At 40.6% G+C, this 18,053-nt stretch overlaps 1 protein-coding gene across 9 annotated transcripts in view; it reads right to left on the bottom strand.

Annotated features, from left to right (window-relative positions):
- CSGALNACT1 (chondroitin sulfate N-acetylgalactosaminyltransferase 1) overlaps positions 1–18,053 on the bottom strand; it is a 299,127-nt gene that overhangs the window by 136,683 nt on the left and 144,391 nt on the right. The gene's annotated exons all lie outside the window — the stretch shown is intronic.

Genomic DNA, 18,053 nt, shown 5'->3' with positions numbered 1-18,053 from the left:
AAGAACATTTTAATAAAAGTTAGAGAAGGAATAGATGAAACAAGACTGGCAAAATATTGATAACTGTTGAGGATAGGTGATGGGTTCATGGGCGTTCACTATATTCTACTTTTGTGTATATTTGAAGATTTTCATAATAAAAATTTTTTTTTAATCCAAACATTTCAATCTCACGTTCAATTCTAAGATCCCCTCCTCTGCAGAGCAGGCCAAACTAGTGATTCTCATGGCTCAGAAGGACGGGTAAAGGCAAAGGAAGAGGTGCTGTATGCTTTCCACACCCCCTCTCTCTTCCCTGTGCTTGTTCCTCTGACAACAGAGCCCAGAAAGGATAGCAGGAGACTTTTCCATCAGTAATTCGTTGTCATTTTCTTCGTTGGTACCCTACTGTTTACATGACTAACACCCATTGCAGGTGATAGAGATAGACATATGGAGGCCCCAGCAAGCCTTGCTAGCAGGGTTCTCAATCCTGAGTAGCAACTCTGGGCATTGATGCCTCTTGTTAGAACTGATTGCATCTTCCAGTTGACCCTCAGTTGACAGCATCATGCCACCTTGTGTTACTATGAGAGCCTTTTCACCTCACCCAGTGACTGCCCAACTTAGTCCGTATGTAGACCAAGGCCAATACGTTGGCAAGCTCATGAGTGAAATCCCACTTGCATATCTCTCAGAGACCATGAATTTGAGGAAGCTGTCTTATTTCCTCTGTAACTGGTTATACCATCCTAGCTTCTCTCAACAACGCTCTGTACCACACTCCATTAGCACTGGAATAGGTCAGCAAGTCCTATAGCTCCGTAGACACCCAATAAGAGAAAGCACAAGTAGTCTTCCACTTCTTGGAGACCCGCGGAATTTTATGAGGAATCTTCTTGCCCTCCTCCTCAACCTCAGTGTGGAAACATGGGCACCTGCAAGCCCCCTTAGCCTCCCCGCCCTCCTTTGGGAACAAGAGAGGCGTAATCATTATTCAGAAAGCTCGGACTCAGAAACTTCCCTCCTTCTCTATCCTACATCTCAGCTCGTCAGTGGTGAAAGTTTGACAAACTAGTGCCCCTTCTTAAACTTGGAAATCGACTGAGGGTTGTATTGGACTTTTGAGAACTTATAATTTTGTTCTCAACAGGATACTAGCTCTACTGTTGGGGCTGGGGGAAGTGGTATAAAATATATCTCAGTTAGCACCTCCCACTGCCCCGCTGCATCTAGCAGGTATCAGGTTACTAAGCCAGGCAACGAAAATGTGAAGGCAAATAAGACGCACTCTCACTGGCTTTAAAAAGCACAAGAAATGAATGTGGATACAGGAGCTGCCACTTCCCCGCTGTCTAACTTGAGTAAGAAACTAGAGCTGATGTTGGAGTTACGACTTTGTGTCTGTAACCAGAAAATGAGAGAGGTGGCTGGGATGACTTCCAGATCCAGGAGAACTGTCAACCAATGACTGGATGAAACTACTGGCAACATATGAGTCCAGCCCTCTGCCACAGTTAATTTGAAAGGAAAAGAAAGAGCTAGTTGCCATGTAAGATAAGTGGATCCTGTGGGTGTGGTTATGCTGAATGGAGTGGTGGAAACAATTATGCCGCACCCACAGCCTGACTTCACTTGGCCCACGGGCTGGCGCAGGTCCAGGTCAGCCATAGTCTCCCTGGTTCAGGGGCAGGTGGTGGGCACAGGCCATCTCTGAGGCATCAGGCAGCAGGCAGGAGGCAGATGCCTTCCCCAGTTCTATTCCCCTAGTCACTCTGCCACTGGCATTTAGAATAATTTATCATAATTTCTAATGTTAGCTCTCTCAAAAGCCCAGCCCTGTTATGTGAGCTAGGCCAGCACACAGTTAGCTGAAAGGACTCTAGGATAACCCACTGCAATGGGCATTTGCCATGCTCTGGGAATTTCTGTGCACCTTTCTCATCCTTAGGAATCACGTGCTTATGAGCCTGCTGACCCAAGAAAGAAGACATTTATTGTCCCAGCCTCTCTTCCATTTGTGGTGAAACATTACCTCTGGACTTTAAGTGAAAAAAATTAATTTTTATTTAAGTCATTGTATGGAAGGGTGGGGGTACCTTAGCCTGTACTCTAATACACAAGCAAAAGGAAGAGATTCTGTTCTACAGGACTGCAGACCATGTCATTCTGTATGACTTAGAAATTTATAGTGTGTGTGTGTGTGTGTGTGTGTGTGTGTGTGAGAGAGAGAGAGAGAGAGAGAGAGAGACTGACTTCAAACTGTGTTATACATCCCTGTCTAGCCCTGTATAGCCAAGTTCTCAAACAGTGTCAGCCCTGGCTGTCTCCATTTTCTCTTCTCTCAATTCCTCAGTCTGACTTCCACTTCCACCACTGCACTCAAACTGCCCTTCCTGAGGTCACCCCTCATTTCCTTTCCAAAGACCTGATTGTCAGATGCTTTAGGAGTCAAGTAAACAGAAATACACCAGCCTGAAACTCCACCCCAATCATTATAATTGTTTACTGTATCTAGATAAACAGCTTTATCTTACTGCCCACCAAAATAATACACACACATACACACACACATACACACACACACACATATGAAATATTCTGTAGAGGAAGATAACAGCATCCAGACAGAGATTCTGAAAATTTTCATACACAATGTCAGGCACTGAATAAAAAAATCACAAAGCATGACAAGAGATCAAAACAATGAACAAAAACTAAGATAAAATATAGATAACATATAGACTCCAGGTGTAATATCTAGGTGATCTAGATATTACAATTTTCAAAAAGAAATTTTAATGTAACTATAATTACTACTGTGTTTCCTTGAAGATAAGACCTAGCCAGATCATTAGCTCTAATGCATCTTTTGGAGCAAAAATTAATATAAGACCAGTATTATATTATATTATACCCAGTATTATATTATATTATATATAGTATTAAAATAGACTGGGTCTTATATTCATTTCTGCTCCAAAAGACACATTAGAGCTGATGGTCTGGTATCTTATTTTTGGGGAAACACGGTATGTTCAAGAAAATAAAGATGGAAAATTTCATCAGATACCTGGAATCTATGTAAAAGAATCAAATGGAAATATAATAATTGAAATGAAAACCAACAGATGAGTTCAACAGCAAGTTAGACATAGCACAAAAGGGGATTTTCAAATGAAAGAGGTTGTCAGTAGAAAATATCCAAACAGAAGCACAGAGAGAAGAAAAAGTATTGAAAATACAGAAAAGAGCTTAAGTGGCATGTGAGACAGAAATAAAAGAACTAACATACCTGTAACTAGAATCCCAAAAGGAGAAAAGAAGAGACAGAACCAATGTCTGCAGAAATAGTCAACAAGAGTTTCCAGAACTGATTAAAGATATTGAGCCACAGATCCAAGAACCTCCATGAACCACAATTAGGGGAATATAAAGAAACCACACCTAAAGCCCATCACAGACAAACTGCTGAAAACCAAATATAAAGAAAAGGTGTTAGAAGCACCCAGAACTAGGGGTGAGTGGGGGGAGGTAGTAATGGCACATATAAAAAGCATAATTAGGTCTGACTCATAGTTTCAAGCTCAATTTTGATAGCCGCTCTCACCCACTTAGCTATTAAGTGCAACTAAGGATAAAAGGTTAGATAATAATGCCCTTTTAAAGTCTCAAAGTTAAATTTTTTTTATTAATTTGGGGCTGAATGCTGTAAGATATAAAATGTGGCATATAAATTCTTTACTTTCTTTCTTTTTTAATTTTAAAAACCTGTCATTTACTCTATAAAAACAAAAGACTTATATTGAAGGCTGATGCTTCTCTAAGTCCTAAAATGAATATAAAAACACATCAGCTACTGAGTATCAACAGTATACTAATATATTCTCATAATTTCACTTTCCAGAAAACCAAGGCCCATAAAGTAGAAAATAAAAATGAATTATTATTCTGGTCTGGTGAGATTGATCTCTTAACAGGTAGACAGAGAGCTGTTCTTGTAGATATTTAAGAGTGGTGAGCTCATCATAATTTCAAAAGATTCAGAAATTTATTCTGGTTTCCCCAACAACTTAGGAAATTATTCATCTTAGTTAACAGGAAAAGAAATCAGATGCAAAAGCTTAAAGATAATTTTATGATAATAATCCACCAGCCCAGGCTCTGTTGGAGCTATCTATCTGTCTTGTCCAAATTAGTCCTGAAATGCTGGGCCAGAAAAACAAGGCTTGAAAACACAAGTGTCCTGTCACTTAGCCCTTCCTCAAGAAGGTCATTACTGTTACTAGGCACCATGGCTGACTAGCTCTCCCCATTTACTGGGATATTACTGTTGTTCTGATAAATGAGAGCATAATAGAAGAGTATGACACTTAGACCATTCAAAATCTATAATGTACGTCAGCAACACTATAGTATGCAGGTTGAGGAAAAGAATCCCTGTTACTCATTTTCCCTCAAAATCTTGACATGTTACTTTAAAGAGCCTGAGAGCATCTACTAAAAACCAACATTTTCTTTAGCTCATGCTAGAAAATCATGGGTGAAGAAAATCACCCAGCTTCAGGAGTACACACCTAACAGAGACCTGGTCAATTGAGCAATTCAATCCCCCAGCCAGAGTCACAGGGTTAGAGATGGCTGGCCAATGAGAGTCATTCTTGGGATGTGCTGGAAAGGCTGGGAGAGAAAGGTGCTAACCCTTCAGCTAGACTTAGATCTAGAGATGCTATTACCTTTTTCTACTACTTAAAAATGAAGCCAACATAAAAAGAAGAGCCCTGAGATCTGAGTCTCTGAATCAAGGAATCCCAGAAGCCAATTGTCCCTGTGTATTTACATAAACCAATACATTCCCTTTTTCACATGTGCCATTATGAGCTGGGTTTTCTTTCTCTCGTAGTAGAAAGAGTCTCAACTAATATGCTCACTCTGAAGAAAGGCAATCATTTTAACAGGTTTCGTTGTGAAATGCCTCAAAAGATTTCTCAACTGGGAGACTTGGTGGCTGGAGTGGACCAATAGCCAAATTAGACCACAGAGGGCAGACACTGACAAAAACACATATACTTTGGAGAGAAAAATAAATTCTAAGCTGCACCTAACCCAATGCAAAACTATGGAGTATATATGGTATCAGACTAGCCTTTAACATTAAAATAAAAGGAAGGTTATTTGATTCCATGCGAAGTGATCTTTTCCCAAAACTTACTATGCTACCAAAATGTCTCAGCCCTTACTGGTAATAATAAGCAAATAGAATTCAGAACAACAGAGAACTGCACTGAATTTTCACTAAAATTAACAATCCCTATAAATCCAATTACTTTGATTATATAGGCCTTGCTTGGGACTATGCTCATTTGCAGGCATTCAGTGTCAGCTTATTTAATTCTCCAGTCACCTTCCTGCTCCCTTGCACTAGACAAGCCACATAGCTTCCACATTTGGGTTGAAACTGCCCATAAAGAACCAATGATTGCTCTGTGGTAACTGAGCAACAGGAATAAAATTTCAAAGGCTTCCAAATTCTGTTGGCCACCTGCTCTTACTTTGGGTTTGAGAGAACACAAACCAATGAGGCTGAACACCGACAACTGTCACTCTCTGCAGCCTGCAGCTTTTGGGATGTGTTTATGTTGCTTGGTTATGATTAAATGACACATAAGAAGCACCAACTGGGCCAAGCGTAAGAGCCTGCTACACTAAGAGGTTTGGCTAAAATGTTTCTTAAAAACACTCCAACTAAAGGCAACACTATCTACGGTGACAAAATAAGAAGCTGTGCCTGCCACCCACCAGCCTTGGGACTTTTGAAAGATCACTCACCTCTATGGTTTTTTCTCTGTAGAACATAAGAGTCAAACTAAATGATCACCAGCCAGAGGTAATATTTGAGAAATCTGTGATCCCTAAACCTGGAAGCTTACAGTCACGTGCCTCCGAGGCAATGGTATTTAATAGTCTATAATTAAGTTATGGAGACAATATTACTCATACTGCATTTTTGCAGGTCTATGGTGATTTTCACATTAGAATTTAAAACTGAACTGTAATAAAGTATTTTTTGACAGAGTAAGGCTTAGTTTGAATTTTGAATTAAGAGAAAGCTTAGGCTAACAGTTAACATTGAATTAATATTTTTTAGTAATGTTAGCTTTATATCACACAGTGTTATTCTATTTCCTCCACGAAAATGTTTATGCCATTACAAAGTTCTAGCTAATGACATTAAATTCAACACATGAGACACACTGCTAGTGAATATTAATTGCTTATTCAAAAACCAATTGCCTATTTATAAAATCAAAAGAAGTATAATCTACATATACTCATCAGAAAAAAGTAAATGGATCCTCTGCCACCATATTCTTTTTCAGAGTCTATCCCAGAATGACTGGTAACAGAAAGCATTTTCAGTTCCATGACAGTAGCACTATATCTTTCTGAGACTCCATATCTCATCTGTATTTAAAGAACTGATAAGGAGTACTTCCTAGGGCTGTTATAGGGAATAAATGAGGAAACTACATGTACATAAAATAGATTATGTAGTGCTTGGAACACTATACAGAAATTGATTCCCTTTTCTTTTCTGTGGCTCACCCTTAGGTGAATCACTTCAGAGCACCCCAGAGAGAATTCAGACCAGTAAATGTTCTCCCCTCCAACCATAAATTAACAGGAAGGGGGCTGCTTTCCACGTGATTTTACAGCCTCTAGTAACTACTGGTGCAATTTCTGTGACCACGTGCAAATGAAGAAGGGAAGGCGCAAACGGTCCCCAGCAAAGCATCTCATCGACCACATGAAGACAAACTCGATGCCCTTGCTTCTGATTAAACATTTAGCCACTGGGGCCTTTTCCACAAGCTATGACACACCCTTTGCAGCATAGGTAGATTTGGTAGATTCCGACGTAATTCCAGTGTCCGACGTTCTCACCTGGGTCCTTTCTTAGAAAAATCCACTAGCGCAGCCTGGAGCTGCAGTCCACGACTTCTCTATCTCTGTATTAGTTTCCTGAGTGGTTACTATAAACCCGCTATCTTACTGAGCTATTTCCTGCCTGGCTTCTCATGGTATGATGGGAAGGAACCGAGATTCTAGAGGGTGTTGAGCCATGAGGTATAAGATGAGAAGAACCATAATAAAGAACATTTCTCCAAGAGGACATCAGCTCAAGCTCCACATGACCCAATCACTAGCTCACTGACAAAGCAGAGGACTGGGTCTGAGCAGCACCCACCTTGTGGAGCTCAGGACCAGGACCTTTGACATGCTCCTCCTCTTTACCACGTCCTTATGCCCTCCCAGCAACCTCCAGGACCACACCTGCAAAGGAACGTGCGCGTGCCCAGGCATGCAACCCTCGGGAGGGGGACCAGGACCTCTGAGCCACACCGTCACATCAGATTTCTTCCAACATGAAACCAATTCCCTTTAGAATTGTGAAGTGGAGACACCATCTACTACAGCCTTAGAGAAAAGAAATTGAACTTAGAAACCTCTTCTAAGTAGAGTGATTCCCAACGTCTAGAACATGTAAGACTACTTACAGAGCTTCTCATAACGGTAGGTAACAGGCACCACCTCAGACACACAGAATCGGAAACTGTGGCGATGGGCTCGGGCATCTGTATGTTTTTAGAGCTCCAAATCAACGGTTGAGAAACACTGGCTTAGTCTATGACTACTAGTAGGTGCAAATCAAACTCAGAATTAGGTTTTCCATCATGGACGGCGTTTCTCTCAAAGGCTGGTTGGCTGTACGCTGTTCTTACAAAGGTTAAGAAATGTCATGCTGGAAAAGATTTCTATAGTCAAGAAGGCCAAACATTTGCCTTTACAACTCCCAGAACCTCTCCTAGGTCAAGGTGCCTTGTATCCTACAAGAGACAAGCACATTATATGGTGTTTTCCAAACTTATCTGACCACAAAAATCTCCTTTTGAAAAGCATCCTGTGGCACTAGTCATCTCTGGAAAACACTTTGGGAAGTACTAGTCTGATGTAATGGTCCTCCATTCATTGTCTCTAGAGGTTTCCTGAAAGAACAGTGTGGTGAAAACATTCATTTCAAAACACGTGTGCGTTCGGGCCTCCAGGGCCGGAGAGCAAGGGAGGGGCAATCTTTGAAAACTGACTCCACTTGGAGACGAGTTTAGAATCAGGTGGTGACGATCCTAGTTCCCACTTCCCCCCACCTCAGAGGCAACTCAACACTTCTCTAACTTGGTCTGAATATAAACAAGCATAAGGGAAAATGGTAACTACCAAGCTGTGAATGGAAATGAGACTGGGCACACATCACCGAGCTCCTTGGGATACAGTTGCCAAGTGTGTACACCTTGTCAACAATACTGCAACCCTCCTTCTATAAAGATGATGCTATACAAGCCCCGTATGCTGTTATTCTAGGAGCTGGCGGTAAGCGCATAAATGCCTCTGTGTTACAGGAGACATCCTTAAAAGGGAGGTCCCTTCCAAGCCTGGGTCAGATAATGCCACAGTTACCAAGGGGCATAACTTTCTTCTCTGTGTTCCCCACCATGGGAGTCAGAAATTGAAACTCTCAACACAAGCAACAGACATTGAGCTATGATAGGATTCATATTTGTACTCGGTTGGTGACCAGCATTTCAAAAGCACAACCACCAAAAAACAGCCACAGACAGGGTATTCAGTCGGGGATGACAAAGATATTAATATCATAATACTACTGTCCTTAATATATTCTAGCCAGTGAGACTTTGTTGCAGACATTACTTCTGTAGATCATTATTTGATTCTGAGTAACATGAAATTAAGTTTATCTAAGCAAACTTAAAAAGAATCCAGTAACTCACATCTTACCAGAATACTGATCACCTAAGTATAAATATTACTCATAAATTATAGTGTGCCCAGGCATTCAACCAACATTTTTCTGAGTGTCTCCTATCATCTACAGTTTTCTAGGAGTTGGAAAAACAGCAGTGAACAAGAAATGAAAAATGTGCCCTCCTGAAGCTTTTATTCTAGATCTAGGAACCCACATTTTTAGCAAGATTTTGGGATTTCTGTCATTTCCATTTTCTTTCAGGGTGTATTCATGATTAGAACTCCTATCTCCCTTTGATCCCCAAAATCTTGGATTGTTAGAGCCGAAACAAATGTCTTCAGCAGCTCTGTGCATGGCCTGAATTCCAGGCAGGTGGGCAGGAGACCTAGAGGGTAGTAGCTGTGTTTGTAGGTATGACCTTGGATGGTCCCTTTCCTTCCCTGAGCCTCGGTCTCCTCAGATGTTAAACGAGGACTGGATTCGAGTGTGACTCAAGCACAGTAGTCTAGAGGTGTATGGAAACGTAGTGGGGGGACGGACGACATTCTGGCTGACACGATGGCTCAGTGGACTCAGGAATGCTGGAGATCCTGCATGTCACAGGACAAGGCCAGCCCAGGTCACAGAGCTGGTGAGACCGAGCTAGGGGCAGGACCAAGATCTGCTACACTCAGTTTGGGGCCCTTTTCAGGACACCATGTCATTCCATTCTTTTAAAGATTGTCTAGGGTGACATCCTCCCTGATTTCTGGTAATTTGAAATAGGCCAGGTAAGGCAGTTGGAGATGCCTTGAGCGGGAAAGCCGTCTGCCATGATCCTCGACTCAAATCCTCAGACTGGCTAGAGCAGGTCACCTCTAGTTATTGTTCTAAACCTACCTAGATTTTCAAAACATCCCCTGATACCTCTCAGGAAAGTCTTTTCATAGCCGAAACTCAAATATATAAAATTATTATGTCACCTAGATCTAATTTCTGCTAGGATCTAGCTAATTTGCACAGCTACTGTATCTTCTTACACAAGGATGTAAACCTCATTACAACCCTGGTTTTTAGAAGATTTAAAGCATTCTTCCAAAGCCGGAAGGGGATAATGCTAAAATACTTTACAAGCAAATCATTAATCCATAGAAAATAAGTAGATTGTAGGGAGATTAATAAGTAAACCAAACCAAAAAAACTTAAGTTAAAAAAATCTTATCAAATAAACAACATAGTTAGACAGCTAATCTTCTATTCACTGGTAAGCAGGGTATGATGCAATGCTGTCCAAGAGGTAAAAATCAGGGCTCTCTACCTGAGATGTATCAGAAATGAAAGACGGAATTTTCATCCTTTGTCAGTTAGGCTGAGATATCTCTGCCTCCTGTCCATGTGTGCTGAAATTGCAATCTGGCTCCTTACAGTTCTTTAACCACGATCTTGCCCTTAGGGCATATATTTGGGTGGCTGAAGGCTACAGAAGGATTATAAACATCTTCACAAAGATTCTTATCCCTAAATCGATGGTTCCCAAACTGTGCACCGAGGTACCTCAGTGCACCAAAGGGAGTTCACTGTGGTGTTTCAGAATATTTTAAATTTTCAAGCAAAGCACAGTGCTATTATACATCTGTTGGGTATCATGCAAACTGCTAGCTCAAGGTAGTCACATTTCAACGATAGCTCGAGCTACATTCCTTTTGATGGTATCACATCTTTGCGAAACTACATTTGCAGCAGTTACTGTGATAAAAAGCAACTGCTACAGAAAATGAAGTGGTGGTGTCTAATCCGATTCTTAAGGTTTAGGAGCTGTGCAGTGCCCTACAACACACCCCATTATTAAGTAATTGTGGTTAAGAATGAGATAAAACTATTTTTCTTTCAATTTACTGAAATTTTTTTCTTTAAACAACTGCTCAGTTATTAGGACATAAGCTAGTGGACCTAACTACCAAATGAAAAAAAAAACTGTTGGCCATTTCTTTTAGTCAAGGGGTGTTGGAAAAATTAATGAGGCACTAATGGCATCATGAACTGAGAAAATTAAACCTCTGACCTAAACATCTTGGTCAAGCTCCAAAATAGGGCGGGAATAGGAAAGTTTCTTTTTCAAAGAGCAGATATTTGGAAAAAGAGATCAGCTCCTGGGCCTCCTCCTTGAGCAGTCACCGTGGCCGCAACAGCTGCAGTGGCCCCTGGGGAAGGGTCAGGACCAGCAGAACTTCAGCTCCCCAAGTTGTATGGCTACTGCCACCTTTCTGGAGGATTCAAATATGGGAAAGATCTGGATTGTTCCCAAGTGTCCCAGAAGACTCAGCTACAGTGGCTCAAGGACCACGCTATGGGCTCCTTACAGACAAGGACGGCCACTCTCCTCCTTGAATCTCCAGCACCTCGCAATGGCTGGCTTATGGTGACTATCCCAGCCACCATTTGTTGAATTAACTAAGTAACCAACGAACAATTGAATTCTTTCAATTATGTAAGCTGGGAAAGGCAAAGGGAGAGGGCCGTGATCAGAGATTCTTATTTTCCATTTTAGAATAATGTAAAAGTTTATATCATGTTAGTTTATATTGAGACCAGTATTGATTGCATACCTACTATGGGCCTGGTCCTTCACAAAGATTCATCTCAATCCTTACAACAACTCTAAAAGATACCATTCATTCCATTTTTCAGATGCAGAAAGTGGAGGGCAGAGGGGTTACATAACCTGTACCCACTCACATTGCTAATGACACTGAAGTTCCAATCCTGATTCTAGAGCCCCTGTGAAGCTAAAGTGCCTCTGCTCTAGAAACAGTCAAACAATGACCCCCAACACCAAACCACCCAATAACAAGAAGGGAGAAGGGCCATAGTCATAACCAAGTGTGCCCCTAAATTAAAGAAGAAATTCAGCAGAGAGGGCATGCCTAGATAATACCTTTAGTTTGCTTCTAAAGGGAATTAAACTACCTGAATAATCTTAGGAAGATACCAAGGTGTAGACTGCAAGTTACCACACTGGTGGCCATGTATTTTTGTTTTTGTTCCCCAAACCAAAATGAGACAATTGGTAGCTGGAAATGAGAAGTGTGGTAAATAGGATAACCAAGAAGTTATTTTTCTGATGCACTTTTGACTCTTCCTCAAAGTGAATAATTTTTTTTCATTCTTATACTTTTTGGTCTCAACTTTCTCCCATGATTTTATTCAGGAATAAATTAAGAGACCTTCCTTGAGGGGGAAGGTGTAGACTAGCAAAAGAGCTAAGTAGAAAGATACTTTTTGAAGGCTCAGATCCTTCACCATACATTTTACCACCTTCCTTATCACAACAGCAGGAGGTTCTATTCACTACTCAATCATATTCACTCACTAATCTTTTATTCAGTAAACATTTGTTGAGCATCTACTCCGTGCCAGGCATTGTGCTAGGCACCGAGGATGTATAGTAGTCCCGTAGGGTCCAGGACCCTCAAGAAATCACAGGCTAGTTAATAGGAAAGAAAGGTAAGAAAATCAAATGGCAATAACACCATTTAGTGAGTGCCATAAATGGAGAAGTTAACCCAGAAAGTCAGCCCAGGGGTAAGGGGGCCAGGAAGCAGCACCACCTAAGCCAACTCTTAGAGAATGAGTAGGACCTGGCCCAGTCAATGAGCTTGGAAGGACATCCCAGGGAGAGGAAAGAGCAAAGGCCCTGGACCCGGCGAGAGAGGGTCATGCTAGGAAGTCACATGAGGTTCAGCATAGTTGGCACACTGGAGTCCGAATGACCCTGGAGGTGCGGAGATGCCACGCGTCGATTCCGAGCAAAGATGCACTTAGAAAGGCCACTGGGATGGCAGGGTGGAGGGCAGTGAAGGCAGGGAAACAAGTTAAGGAGAACACAGCAGGAGTCCAAGTGAAGAGCGAACAATAAGGGCCTGAGCGAACTCCAATCCCAGATGATGGAGAAGAAAAGAGGTGGACAAATTTGAGAAGAAGGGGTAGGCAGAATGATGGCACTTGGCGACAGATCACGTAAGCGTGGGGAATGAAAGCAAGGAAGTCAGGGGTGCCCTCTGGATTTCTGGCTCAGGTAACTGGGTAGAAGAAGGAGGATTGGGCTGGTGACTGAGGTAAGAGCTTAGCTGGGAACATAATGAGTGGAGGGTGCTGGTGGGATATGAGGAGAGATGGCCAGGAGTTTGCGACAAGGACAGTAATGTGAGCTGGGGGAACGAATTTGGAAGTCAGCAGTACAGATGAAAGTTTGCAATTTAGACTGGAAAAACTACACAGATGATACAGAATGAGAGAACAGAAAGTATAGAATGCTAAGGGAATATCAATATGTAAGTGATAGGAAAGGGGATTATGCAGGAACATCCAGAGAAGTAGGGGAGAAAAACTAGAAGAGCTTATTGTCACATTATACAAGCCAAAGGAAGTGAGAGTTTCAAGAATCGTGGTCAAATTGTCAAAGGCTAGAAAGAAATCAAGTCACACCTGATATTCATAATCTGGCTTTCTATGTATTAAAAATAAGAATGAAGATGTCGTATATCAAATTACAGTGAGATGCACAATAACACTGAAACCGAAACACACAACAAGGACTTCAGGGGAAGAAGAGTTAGGTGATCATATAATGTAAAAACAACACAACCAGCCCACATATAACAACACAACCAGCCCACATATAATCAACTAATCTGCACACAGCTACAGTCTTCGTTCCAACTTTAGGTCATGACTCAAATTAGGACAATTTTCCAAGGCTATAAGCGTTTTATTTCGCTTTGTTGCAATAAATCATCACAGAAGTCAAATATTATAAAGCACATGATGGTAGTCAACTTTAATTTAATCCTTCCCCGCACATTCCCACCCCCACCCTCACCCATCAAGACCTCTATTCCTTGGCATATATCCCACGAATTTGGGACAAAATTGACTATTCAAATATTTTGTAAACTTAGGAAACACATTTAATGATACAAGTAACCCTGGCTGCAAGTTTTTATTATACTGTATATGAGATTTTGGGTTCTCCTATCATTTCTGTGGGAAATTCTTCTAATAGATTCCTTTCCTGTTTAAGTTGGCCTAGTTGATTTGTGTTCCTTGCAACCAAGAATCCTATTAAATAATATTCAACATTTTAATTTGCCAACCAATAGAATTTTAAATATTAACTATCATTATATTCTGAAAGAACAGATATATATTTTAAATTTTAATACATAAGAAAAAAGGCCAAAACCTCAAAGTAAAGGTTATTCCTTTAAAGTAAGTATTAACTCTTAGAAAACATCACCGTTTTTTTCTCATTTCCCTGCAGATGACTGACACCTTCACCCAAGACTGTATTCCAACCTAAGAATTGGCATATTTGGTAACCACAAAGTGCATTTAAAGCCTAACACATAGTAAGTCACAATATATGTTTATTGAGTTGAAACTATGCAACTCTTTATTAAAATACTTAAGTGTAAACATTAACCAATATTTCTAATTACCACGTATTTCTAAAGAACTTCAGGAAAAAAATTGAAGTACCAACTTGGATTAGTTCCCAGTAGTAGAGATGAATTTTGTTTTTTTCTGGTGGCCTTGACCTTACGATCATGTTTGTAATACTGTAAAATCTGAGTAACGATTGAACTGGAAGTTTCCAGAAGGTTAGCATTCTTTCTTTTGCCCACCCTCCATCTCTAATTTTCACGCTCACTTTTCCCTCAAACCCTTACACACAACTCCATCAGACCTTGCCTTCCCTTCTTAGCAAACATGTCCCTAGGCTGATGGGATTCAAGTTTTGCTTTAAATTCTTCAGGAAAGATATTACGCAGTAGATCAGAACCTTTGAGTGAAAAGAACTTCTTCCTAAGTGTCAGCTGAATATTTTGAAATTGTGCTCTTTCAAGCACCAGAGTGTAATTTACAGTTTTAGAGTCATGATTTTCCACATGAAAGGTCCATTAGTGTGATGAAAAAAAAAAAAGAAATGACTGAAGTAGCTGCTCCTTATGAGTAATCAAATCAAACCCTGGAGTTTGTCATGCCCTCTGCCTGTGACAGAGCAAACATTTCTGCTCTTAATCATAAAAATAAATTTTTAAGTGTCATACAAGTATTTCTGGATGAGTAATAAGATCCTATTATCTTTGTTGACGACAAACAGGTGAGGAAGTGGGTAATTTTCAATCAGATTTTAACAGCAAATTTAAGCAACAATAAGAAAAGGAATAACAAGGCCTAAAATTAAATTCCAAAGATCTTACCAATGTAAATACAGTTTGTTTGTTTTTTTACTTAATACATTTTCAAATAAAAAGTGATTTAAAAATCTGAGCCAATGAAAAAGCTCAAGGAAGGAAACATCCCAAAATCAAAGAAATTCCTTTTGATTTTTTTCTTTTTCAGTTTTGAAAGGATTAATTACCTTTTTTAAAGCAAGGTCTTTGACTTACTCTTTGTTATTTGTAATTATGGTAAAACACACATAACATAAAATTTACCATCTTAACAATTTTTAAGTATACAGTTCATTGGTGTTAAATATATTCACATTATTTTGTAACCAGTCTCCAGAAATTTTTCATCTTGCAAATTTGGAACTCTATACCAATTAAACAACACTCCATCCTCCCCACCTCTCAGCCCCGGGCAGGGTTCTTCCATGTTGTAGCATGTGCCAGAATTCTCTCCTTGTTCAAGGTTGAATACTATTCCACTGTATGCATATTCCATATTTTGTTTATCCATTCATCTATCAATGCACACTTCGGTTGCTTCCAACCTTCCTTGACTTAGTTTTTAAACAGTTTATTTAACTAAGCAGGCACTGGTACTGGAATCAGACCACCTGGGTTCAACTCCCTCACCTCCATGGTAGCACAGAAAATACAAAGGTTAAAAAGAAAGAAGGTAGAGGAAAGATAAGTACATGGTGAAGGGCTCAGCAAATTAAAACACTGACATTGCTAGTTTCTGATGAGAGTTTTCGGATACCAGAAATTTATTCAAACATTTGTTTGTCTATATGAATATGAACAAACATGCCAGATGCTGAAAATGCAGAGACAGTGCCTCCTTTGAGGGCAATGATGACTAAAGGACAGACTTCTAACAGGTAAACACTGTAAACAATAGGGAAAAATTAGGGGGCAAAATGGTCCAGCCTTCCTCTAGGCCGGGGCTCTGGAAAGCCTTTCCAGAGCTGAGTCCTAGAGAAAGAACAGAGTCAGGAGGGGACAGAGGAGGAAGGTACTGCAGACAGAGGTCAGCAGAACAAGATGAGGAGGTGACAGGGTGAAGCATGGGCTCGCAGGTGAGAAACTAACTTGACAGAAAGGGAATTTCAATAAGCAGAGCACCAAAACAGAATAGAAGAGACAAAAAAACAAGGCTTAATGAAGTGTCAATTAATAGGAAGAAATGAAAACCCACTGGAAGGTATGCATCACTGGATACCCATTCTGGTGCCAGTGTTACTCTCCGGGCTGTTGGATGTGCTACTTTCATCTGTGGAAAACAAACTGTGGCTCAGGAGTATAAATTAAAATTCGAGCAGCAAAAGCTGACACTCATTAAAAGCTTACAGTCCCTTATGTCACATCTCATTCCATTGCATGGAAATGTTTTTAAAAAGCTAAAACATGTCCAAAAGAAGGCACTTTATAAAATACAAACTGATCCACTCAATTCTCTGGGTTTTCAAATATGAGCAACTTGCCAAGTTACCACATTATAGTTTTATGTTAGTATTTGCTTATAATACCCCCTTCATCCCAAAAAATCAGCTGAATCAGCTACCATTGTTTGTTATCTGGTAGTCGTCCTTCATGGGCTCATAGAACTGCAAAGACCTACAAGGTTATTGTCTGCAAATAAAGTTTCTATTCCCCAGAAACTACACAAGGAACTAATCAGACCACCAAAACGAGAACAAAGAGCTCTACATCATGCTTAGGGATGAGTCCAGGAGACCATCATGCAAACAGTAATGATCATGACATGTGCCGGTACGGAAGGACGTGGCAGGGGCCAGAAGAATAAGGCAAGGCACCCTCAGGTTGAGGACATCCCTTTATTCACTTTCCATTCACTCACTCACCCATTCATTCCTTTCTTCAGTGCTTCATGGGCACCAGCAGCTGTTTCTCCTTGACAGGAAGAAAGGAATTAAGGGTGTATGGAAATGGGGATACATCTCAGGGTAGGGAGAGACAGGGGATGCATCAACAGGGCACAGAGTGAGGGTCAAAATATGGAGAGCAGCAATTCGCAAAGAAGGAACCATGGTGGAACAGGCTCTATGAAGGACGTATGGAGGACACTCTATTGCAAACCTTCTATGGCCTAATGCTGTCAACTATTTGAATCAATCAAATCTTTCCTTGTTTGGATTCCATGACCACCGTGCACTGGTGTGGATTTTCTGCCTACCAGAGGATAAAACAACCCTGTTTCTCTTGTCCCAATTTACACATTTGTTTCTTGCAGGTCTGGTGAAGATCCACTGCTGATGGTCCACACTCTGAGTCTGTAGGGAACTCAGGCAGTAAGGGGCAATTCTTGGAAAACCGGCTTTCCCAAGCTAGTACTGCCAAGGTGGAGCCTCGGCTTCCTGGCGACATGCGTCTCTGCACAAGGACCCACAGCTTGGGCTGGACAGCTCTACCCTCCTGCCACCCAAAAGTTCCCCCCGTCTTGCTCCTCTAATAGCTTCCTATTAGAGCATGAACATCCTATAACTTTGCATTTGCCCCAGACGACCTCAGTCAGCTTTTGATTGCTTCTCTACTTTGTAAAGTTTACTTTGGCTCTTCTTACTGTCATCTCAAGGGTTTAAAAATCATGGTCTACATGGTGCTCTAATGACACTGTTCCCCTCTACATCATCCAAAGCATTCACAAAAACAGTAAACATCACAAGACCCAATATTAGAACAATTCCCTATGGCCCCCAAGTTGGCTCTGAATCTCTCAGACCTCTTAGCCACTTGATTTTCTACTCACTAAAGAATTTGTGAAGAATCATTCTTTGGTTATTTTTGTTTGTATTAACTTTTGGCCGAGATTGTTTTTATTTTTCTATTCTTAGTAACTAAGATGCAATCCCTTTTAAACTCCTCATATTCTACTGTTTTAGTACAAAATAGTTCATTAATACAAAATCAAATGTTTGGACTTCCACTCTTTTATCTTAATCAGTACAACAAAAGGAAAAACAAACAAAAAAAATACAAAATCTCTATAGAAATACGTTAAATGAAGAGGAAGGGTG

This window comes from Rhinolophus sinicus, chromosome 16 (assembly GCF_057876585.1).
Source record: "Rhinolophus sinicus isolate RSI-liver-muscle chromosome 16, RSI-T2T, whole genome shotgun sequence".
NCBI lineage: Eukaryota > Metazoa > Chordata > Mammalia > Chiroptera > Rhinolophidae > Rhinolophus > Rhinolophus sinicus.
This window is presented reverse-complemented; position numbering and strand designations above follow the sequence as displayed.